The sequence below is a fragment of the Rhinatrema bivittatum genome, chromosome 9, assembly GCF_901001135.1.
Source record: "Rhinatrema bivittatum chromosome 9, aRhiBiv1.1, whole genome shotgun sequence".
Lineage (NCBI taxonomy): Eukaryota > Metazoa > Chordata > Amphibia > Gymnophiona > Rhinatrematidae > Rhinatrema > Rhinatrema bivittatum.
In genome coordinates, this window is record NC_042623.1 from 231,678,033 (window position 1) to 231,688,487 (window position 10,455).

The window sequence follows — 10,455 nt, forward strand, 5'->3', positions numbered from 1 at the left end:
AGAAAATTATTTTTCACTCAAGCACAATTAAGCTCTGGAATTTGTTGCCAGAGGATGTGGTTAGTGCAGGTAATGTAGCTGGGTTTAATTAAATGGTTTGGATAAGTTCTTGGAAGAGAAGTCCATTAACTGCTATTGATCAAGTTGACTTAGGGAATGACCTCTGCTACTACTGACATCAGTAGCGTGGGATCTTTTAAGTGTTTGAGTACTTGCCAGGTTCTTGTTGCCTGGTTTGGCCACTGTTGGAAAACAGGAAGCTGGGCTTGATTGACTCTTGGTCTGACCCAATATCGCAATTTCTTATGATCTTATGTTCTTAAATGACAAGCTGACATGAATGAAATCTGTGCTTTATTCACTGTGCTACATTGGTGGCTTCTTCACTATTAAGTACAAAGTATATGACTTAGAAGACATTTTACCTGCAACTGTAAAACAGTATCTTTTACAGTGTTCATACTTTGCTATATAGGTGCCAAACACAATAAATTACATCTATTCACTTCTCCCACTACTAATGCTCCTCCAGCTGAAAGGCAGAAAATTTAACAGTAATACCTGAATCTGGGACAAGTAACAAGTACAAGGCATTAAATGCAAGGAGGTGAAATACACATTTCCTAAAAATATAAACAGTTGTGGCTGTCACACAAAACAAAAGGAAATGCAAAATCAACCAAGCAAAATGAATCACCCCTTACCAAAAGCAATCCATTGGTCTGTCCTTGGACTCTTTGAAATGCGAAGAAATACTTCATTAACAAGAGAGTATTCAATTGGGAATCATCTACCAATGAAGGTGATAATCATCAAAATGGTGACAGAATTCAAGCATGTATGAGACAGATAAAAAGGAAGTATCAAGGTAAATGATCAGAGTAAAGTCTTGAGAGACAAAAGTAGGTGAGGATAACTGGGCAGACTGAGTGATCTGTTGACAACTGTTGTGTTATGATTTTTTGTGGGTTGTGATATTATTGGATCCACATAATTATCCAAAAATAAGAACAGAGTCAGATCAATCTCAGCATCCTATCTCTGACAGTGACCAATCTGGGTCTCGAGTACCTGTCAGATCGCATTGAGCATATCCATTCCTTACTGTTCACTCCCAAGGATAAGTGGTGACTTTCCCAATTCTTCCTGGCTAATAACTGTTTATGGACTTTTCCTCCAGGATCTTGTCCAAATCCCTTTTAAACCCAGCTATGCTAGATGTTTTGACCACATCTTCTGGCAACAAATTCCACTTGATTGTGCACTGAGTGAAAAAAAACACTTTCTCCAGTTTGCTTTAAATCTGCCATCTATTAGTTTCATGGCATGTCCCCTAGTCTTAGTACTAAGGGTAAATAATCATCTGGTATTCATCTGTTATATCCTACTCATGATTTTATAGATTGCTATCATATCCCCTCTCATTTTTCTACAGGCTGAAGAGCCCTAACTTATTTAGCCTTTTATCACAGAGAAGCTATTTTATTCTCTATCATTTTTTTTTGCCCTTCTCTTTACCTTTTCTAATTTTGCTATGTCTTTTTTGAGATGGGAGGATCAGAAATGCACAAAATACTCTGTGTGTAGTTGAAGCAATGGATCAATACGAAGTCATTATGGTATTCTCTGATTTATACTCTTTCCTTTCCAAACAATTCCTAACATTCTATTTGGTTTTTTTTAACATGAATTTTTTGGTCCCTTCTTCAGATGTGCGCTTTAAAAACAGCAATATCCTTTTAAGTGATGATAAGTTAGTGTTGTAAATAGAAGATTGCATCCCTGAATGACTAGGTCAGAAGAGAATAATGCCCAAAACTGACAGGGGACTGCAGGATGAAAACAAGAAGACCAAAGAACAAAGCTCCCACTGTCAGTGATTATTTATAGTTTCAGCCAGCATGCATATATACAGGTTATAATCACTAGCAAGTCTAAAAATGACATTAACATTTAGATGGCAGGATCCAAGATGCAGGTCATAGCTGCATGTCCTCCATAATGCTGCTGAATTTCCTTGTTTATTTTTTTTGTTTTCCTATGGGTACAAGGAAAGAAAATTCTTGAAGTCCTACTCTGCAATTTCATTTGTGAGTGGCCCTATGGATCATTTTGTTTCTCCTGCAACTGGAGATCTGAGCTTGGCTCCTGTAACCGCATCCTGGAGTTCCTCAACAAAGGCAGGAGTGCCATTGGCTTGTTTGGACTATGAACAACTCTGCGTCTGGAGCAGCTGTCTACTTCTCCAGTGTCCAAATTGACTGCCTCCATGGAGGCTACAGAGCTTGGCTGCAAATAATGACATGAGCAATGGCGACTTTCCCAAGAGCCCAGGTACATGAAACAGCTCCAACAGTTATTGCAGCTTCATGGGGATCATCGGTGATGCAGCAACATAGAATCTGCATAGCCCCATAGCTATGGAGGCCACTCTGGCATTGACTATGCTATTAGTTTTAGGGAATTCACTGAAGGTGACAATGACTGGGGAGAGAATATGTTCCAGCAGTTCAAGTAAACCTTGGTATGGATAAGAGATTCACCTTTGAAGAGTCTTTTAAATCTGGGCTCTCTAAACCTATAGTTAGCAACTTAGAAGATAGCTAGACTGCGATAATTGACCTGAAAAAAACTTTCTGGCCATATTTTTAAATGGCTGGAACAGTTTCAGAAAATTAAAACCCTGATTAAATTTTATGAGACAGATTTTGGACTATCAAAACCATACTGAAGTTCTTTACCAGAAAATGGCCAAGGCTGAGGATTTTGAGGAGGTCCTGGTTAAGAATAATTTGTTGATATATCTAAAAATGGAGACTTCTCTAATGTGGCTCACCGTTGGATTCTGTGCCTTATTAATTTTCCTAATTTATCTTTAATATCTGCTTCTGATATGGTTGGAGATACCACCCAAAATTATTTATATGTCTGCTGAGTCTTTCCATTCTATTTCAATGGCTTACCTCCCTTAGAGGTGGAGTGAAGGAATCTGTGGAAGACAAGCCTAACTACTTAGCCAGATATCAAGGAAGAGGTCAGCCAGCAAAATCTACACTGAGCTAGACAAAAGGTGTTGAATATTCACCTCATTGTTTTGAATTTCTGTTGATACCATGTAAAAATAAAATTATTTTTAAAAGCCTGCATTTATTATTCTTGCATTTGGGAATTCTGGTGTATCTCGGGCAATGTTGTATTTGACTTAGGGCCGGATTTTCAAAATGTTACAGGCGCCGGACCTATTTTAAAAAGGCCCGGCGATGTGCGTAAAGCCCAGGGACGCATGTAAGTCCTGGGGCTTTACTAAAGGGGCGGTCGTGGGGCGGGGCCAGAGGCCTCTGACACCGCGGCCATTGTCACTGTGTTGAAGGCTTGCATGCTGGCAGGCTGCTGGCAGGCACAAATGGTAAGATAAAAATTTTGGGGCGTTAGAGTAGGGCTGGGGGGGGAGTTAGGGGAAGGGGTGGGAAGGTCAGGTTAGGGGGAAGGGCACGGGGGAGGGCAGCGCGGCTCGGTGCGCGCAAGGTGCACAATTGTGCACCCTGTTGTGCGCGCCGACCCCTGATTAAATAAGTTGCGCACGCAAGTTATAAAATTAGGCATACATGTGTGCGCGCCGCATAGCGCGTGCACTCCTTTTAAAATCTACACTTAGTGTGTGCATCATCTGTTAAATAAAGAGGTAGATCTTTAAAAAGTACGTGCGCGCGTACTTTTGTTCGCGCAACCGGCGCAAACAAAAGTATGCTGGATTTTATAAGATACGCGCGTAGCTGCGCGTATCTTATAAAATCCAGGGTCGGCGCGCGGAAGGCTGCGCAAAATCGGCAGCCTGCCTCCGTTCCCTCCGAGGCCGCTCTGAAATCGGATCGGCCTCAGAGGGAACTTTCCTTTCGCGTCCCCCCACCTTCCCCTATCTAACCCACCCCCCAGCCCTACCTAAATCCCCCCCTACCTTTGTAGTACAAGTTATGCCTGCTTGAGGCAGGCGTAACTTGTGCGCACCACCTCGGCATCCCCAGGCACAGGCCGCAGTGCCGGGGGACTTGGGACCACCTTCCCGGCCTGCCCCCAAAACTGTCGCCACGCCCCCGGACCCGCCTCGGACCCCCCGAACACGCCCCCGGACACGCCCCCGGAACACTCCCGGACGGGCGACACGCTCCCCGGACACGCCCCCTCCCGCCCCTTTTACGAAGCCCCGGGACTTACGCGCGTCCCGGGGCTTTGCGCTTGCTGGTGGCCTATGCAAAATAGGTGCGCCGGTGCGCAGGGCTTTTAAGATCTACCCCAAAGTGTTTAAAAAAAATAATCCTACATTTGAAAAGATCCATGGTTCCCTTGTTCCTTCAATCCCTCAGCCCAGTATTTGAAAGTTATCTGAAAGTTATCTGCCTGTAACACTAATAGTTATTTGATTTTATTTAAAAAAAAAAAAAAAAAAAAAGAGGTTAAAACTGCAGAGAAAGAGAATAAATTCCTATCCAGGTAAGTTTAAATCATTAAAATTCCAGTTGTCTTTGAAAGGATTACACTAAAGAGAATCTTACAATAGCTAATGATTTTGCTGATAATACTGACAATTATAGGATTACTAAATATTTCAAAAGATCTCGAAATAGTAGGCTGGAATACTATAAAGCAAACATTTATTTATTTATTTATTTATTTGGGGTTTTTATATACCGGCATTCATGAGACAATCACATCATGGTTTACATTTAAACGGAGTGCAATATATACAACAAGAACTGGAACTATTGTGCAGAAGAGAGCAGTTACAAATAACAAGGACTGATGAACTGGGAGAAGAGGGGAAAATAGACAAGATTAGTAAAGGCTAAAATAATATACAAGGAGATTTAAACAGAGAAACGCAGGAAAAAAGAGTTCAAGGTAGAGGTACATAATGCATCCACATTCTGGCAAGGGTTGACAGACTAGACTTTATAGGAAAAAAATATCTTGAGCTTTCATCACAAAAAGTGGAAGAAACAACATGGAAGAAAGCAAATCTCCATAAATAGGAGAAGTGTATTGTTTGTGGTGGTGAGCTATAGTGAGATGAGATACGGCTCCAAAATTCATGTAAACACCAGTGAAGAGCAGGCATGCAGCATTCAAAAGACTGAAATTCAGGAGTTCCAGTTCCCAAACGTCCAGGTGTTTAATCAATGTGCCAAGGAAGCATCCTTCCAACACTTGTTGGGAGCACAAGGCTGTTCTGTTTCATACCATAACAGGAAAGGACTGAGGCATCATTGCCTTCATCAGACAACGGAAAATCAGCAACATCATGGACAACAAGAGAGCGAATAAAATAACTTTAAAACAAGTATGGACGTCTAATCACAGAATAATTACAATCCACCCCAAAGAAAGACACATTTTACAGAGGAAAGGCAGAACCTCTGTTAGGATAATTTTTTCTTTTTTTTGTGTGTTTAAACTGTTTTTATTGGCAACCATAAAAAAGACAATAGAAGACTTAGTACATTAGACATATCGAAGTACTTAAGTAACTTGAGAAGTAGAAAACAGTCTGTAAGTAATGTCAATGCAGATGAAAATACAACTGGTTCCATATTATTCTCCATCGGTAAGGCACCCTTCCCTCCCATTTCCCTTCCCCCCCTGACCATTGTGCATCGTGATGTATAATGCGTGCTACTGAATATGAGACAAAAAAGCCAAATTAGGAAAGAAAGAATAAAGGGAATAAAAAAAAGAAAGAAAAAAGAACACAGGGCAATATAGCTGAGGGGAAATTGAGGATCGGTCCATCGCATGGCAGATTGAAGAGTTATAGTAAACCGGTCACTCGATCAATACCAAGCATAAAGTCTCTGGTCCTAAAGAGGGATTGATCTCCTGATTACTCCAGCCAGGCAAAGGTTATATCTCAGAGTCTCCTTGACTTGCGAGCTAGCGACAATAAGGCTCCCATGTCTTCTGAAAGAGAGGAACACAATCTTGATGTATTGCCGTAAGTTTATTCAGCTGATAATAAGAGTTCAAGCGATGTAAAATGTTTGCCAGAGGTCTTTCTTCCAGTGAAGCGCAATCTCTGCTTGTGTTGCAATAAAGACTTGTAAGACCAGTTTCTGAGTGGAGTGGTTAAGTTCTGGTAACGGTAATCCCAGTAATGCATGCCATGGTTCAACATTGAGGTCTGTGTGGAGAACCTGGGCTACCCACGCAAACACCTCCTGCCAGCACTTAATGATCTTAGGACATTGCCACCATATATGAAAATAAGTGCCCTCATTCGTACATCCTCTCCAACAAGTGTCAAGTTGTCGGGAGCAAATTTATGAAGAGCGACGGGTGTATAATGCCACCGATAAATCATTTTGTAGCAGTTTTCCTGAAGGCCTGTTGAAATCGAGCATTTATGGGCGGCTGTATAAATCTGTTCCCAGTCTTTGTCTTCCAGGGATGTGCTGAAGTCCATTTCCCACATTGTCCTATGTCTCACCAGGCCCAGTCTTCAACCATTTATGAGAGCGTAAATTTTTGATATCACTCCTCGTATGGAAGAGGCATTTTTGCAGAGTGTTTCAAAGATAGTACCCCTGGTTCTGATTGTGCCCTCCCTCACCCCCTTATTCAGAAAGTGATACACCTTGGCATACAGAAGGAAATCAATGTTATCCATAGCATAAACCTTGCATAATTGTTCTTTAGTTACAATAGCATCCTGTTGATAAACATGCCCCAATTTACAGATGCCAGCCTTTATCCACTGTTGATGAGCCCTAGAGCAATCCCGTAGTGGCACTATTAGGTTGGAAAATATGTGTGTCATCATAAAGTATTGCTCCTTACCCACCAACAGGGGCTGCCAAATACGCCCCACTCTCAGGGTGGTCCTCAAAGCGAAAGTTTCATATGGGGTCTCCCCCCCGAGATGACTGGGGTTGCCAAGGGATTGCAGCTATGGGAAATAGGCCTAGATGAGCTTGTTCCAACTTAACCCATTGTGGGATGTCCCGGGTGCTATGTAACGCTATCAAGGCTCTCAACTGTGCAGCGCCATAATACCATGTAAGATTTGGTACTTGTAATCCCCCCGAATCTTAGGCAGGAATAGAGTAGCTCTAGCAATCCTAGGGGGACGGCGCCTCCAAATGAAATGACCCAACATCTGTTGCCATTTTTTAAGTAATTTAGAGGGAAGGAATATAGGTATTATGGTAAAGAAGTATAAGAAACGTGGAAGAATGTTCATTTTAATGATAGCCAATTGTCCCAACCATGAATGGGTATGTTCTAGCCATTTATTCAGATTCTCCTGTATGCTATCAATAAGAGGCCTGTAGTTTAAGTCATACAATAAGTCAGTATGTGGTCCCAGCTTTATCCCTAAATATTTAAGGGAGGAGGAGGCCTACTTAAAAGGAAATACTTTTTGCATATCTGTGACTTCATGAGGTGGCAAGGTAAGATTAAGTATTTCTGATTTATCAAAATTTATTTTCATGCCTGAGAGCGCCGTGAATCTACCTAGCTCGTCCATAACTCCCTGAAGAGATCGACCAGGATCTGTGAGAGTAAACAGAACATAGTCAGCAAAAAGGGAGATTTTAAACTGATCGCGTCCTTTGGTCACCCCTCGGATGGTTTCTGTGTGCCTAATTCTATGTGCGAAAGGTTCCAAGAATATAGCAAACAGGAGAGGGGACAATGGGCAGCCCTGTCTAGTTCCCCTTTGTATCACAAACGGTGGGCCATAGCTACCATTAACTTTGACCCTAGCGGCTGGGTAGTCATACATTTTGCGAAGCCAGGAAATAAAAGAATCTCCAAACCCCATTTTATGTAGCACCTGAAAGAGAAACTCCCAATGAACTAGATCTAATGCCTTTTCAGCATCCAAGGCGAGAAGTACTGCCGGCATGCCTTCATGGTGTACAAGGTCAATGATATCTACAATTCGTCGGACATTGTCTGTGGCTAATCGCCCCGGGACGAATCCCACTTGGTCATTATGTATTATCTCTGGGAGGACCCCATTCAAGCGGGCAGCTAAAACCCTAGCCAGTAGCTTCAGGTCCAAGTTAATTAGCGATATTGGCCTATAAGAGCTACATTTAGTCGGGTCACGACCTGGCTTGGTTAGCACTGATATCCCCGCTGTGTTAGCATCAGGGGTGAAGCTAGAGCCCGCCAGTAGAGAATTAAAAGCTTGGGTTAGGGGTCCAGCCAGTGTTTGGGCAAACTTTCGATAATAAATCCCCGTATAGCCATCCATCTCTGGCGCCTTTCCCGGTTTTAATTTTTTAATCGCCGCCAGAACTTCTTGCTGAGTTATGGGCTTATCTAAGAACCCTTGTTGTAAAGGGGATATCTGAGGCAGATTAATGCCCTCTAGGTAGTCCCGTATGGTTTCAATTGGTATGGCAGTGTCCTGGGCATACAATTGTGAGTAAAAATCTGTAAAAGACTGACGAATCTCTTCTGATGAAGTGACCAACTGACCATTAATATCACTAATCTTGGCTACTACAGTTTGTGCTTGAGCGACTCTTAATTGTCTAGCTAGATATTTGCCCGCCTTATTACCACCTTCGAAATGCTGCTGTTTCAAGATGGTAAGATAATGGCTAATAGCAGCGTCCTCCAAGGACCATAATTGATCACGCACTGCTAAAGTTTTCTGGTACAGCTTCACTGATTTGGAACTACTGTGTCGCTGTGTTAAATTAGCAAGGTCCAGGAGTAATTTCGTTCTATGAGCGGCCCTTTCCTTGTTGCAGTGTGCCGCCCTGGAGATACAAGTGCCCCGTATAACAGCTTTGGAGCATTCCCAAACTGTTAATGGTGACATACCCTCTGTCTGGTTTTCGCTAAAGAAATCCCTGAGTTGTTTGTCGATGATTGTGACAAAAGAGGGGTCTTTAAGAAGGCTATCATTAAGCTGCCACGTACGGTATCCTATACCAGAATCTCCCAGGCCGCAGAGCACCCACACTGGGGCATGGTCAGACCAGGTAATATTATCTATATTGGCCTTCTGAACCCTGGGTTGCATGGTAGATGAAATGAAAACATAATCAATACGCGTGTATGTAGTGTGTGGGAACGAGTAAAATGTATAAGATCGAGAGTGTTCATGTCTCGCTCTCCAGATGTCTATCAGGCACCATTTGTCCATGATTCTACGCCAAGCATTTCGGGCAGCTGAGTGTGACTTCTTATCCGAACTGGAGTCCTTGTAAGGATCCATGACAAAATTAAAATCACCACCCACTATCAACTCCCCCTCCGCATGGTTCTGCAAAAGGATATGCAGTTGTTTTATGAATGGCATCTGATTGCTATTTGGGAAGTATACATTTAGTAAAGTACTAATTCTTTTGTCTTGTTTAATTTTGATTAGTATGTATCTACCATTGGGGTCGCTTACTACAGAAATCAGCTCGTGGATGAATGAGGAAGAGAGCATTATGCCAACCCCGGCATACTTATTTACTTTTGTACTGGCTGCCCAGTGAGTGCCAGGGTACTGAGAAAAATGTAATAAGCGCTCAGGTTGCTTGCGAACATGTGTTTCTTGGACAAAGACTATCCCTGCAGCCTGATGCTGGAGTTCCCTCTTAAATAAGAGATGCTTCCGAGGGGTGTTTAGTCCCTTAACATTTAGGGAAAGCAATTTGGTCGCCATATATATTCAGCTGTTTGGTCCATCCGACCAACCCCCTCCCAGTGCGTGGTTTGTCAGGGAATCCAGAAACCCCTGCAGTACATATCCCCTTTGGTTTAAGAGTGTGCTTAATTTCCCAATTGCCTCGATAATGAAGATACCTATTTGGTCGGTCTTATACCCCTGAAATCCTACCTTATTCCAAGTCTCGCTGTGGGATAACTTTCTCCGGAGAGCCCGTGGCTTTCCAATCAGAGGCAAACGCATCGTAACTCAACTCCCCTCCCCCCACGGACCCATTAGGCAATCCAGTAACATTTAAAATAAATAATATCCCCTTTTGTAATAAACACATTAATATTGAGGTTGTATAATAACCATTGAACATGAATAAACAAATTAATTTGAACAACCCTTCACAGAGTTTAACCTGTCGTGCTGATCAACATCCCCTGGAGCTTAAACGTTTTTTCCTTTCTTGAAAGAGAAAACTGCTCCCAGAGTAACAAGGAAGATGGAGTGACAGCCTGTCCTTCAGCCTTGATCACGGTCTTGTGGCCTGCTCTCTTCATGTTGTCGCCGAAGTCTTTTGCCTCCTTTTCCGGCTCTCTGCCATCTCGGTGCCTGGCCTCTGGGTGCTACAGAAGCGGCCGTTTTGGTGCTGGAAAAGGAAACCGGGATTTGGGCTTTGATAAAGGCTTCTTCCGCCTCTGCAATGGAGGTAATCCGGTGCGAGACCCCCTGGTATTGAAACAATAGGCCAAAGGGATATGTCCATTTATACCGGATGTCTCTTTCTCTCAAAGCAG

The 10,455-nt window shown here is 42.7% G+C and overlaps 1 protein-coding gene across 4 annotated transcripts in view; it reads right to left on the minus strand.

The window, feature by feature from the left end:
* Window positions 1–10,455, minus strand: part of XXYLT1 (xyloside xylosyltransferase 1) — a 529,386-nt gene that overhangs the window by 131,771 nt on the left and 387,160 nt on the right. The gene's annotated exons all lie outside the window — the stretch shown is intronic.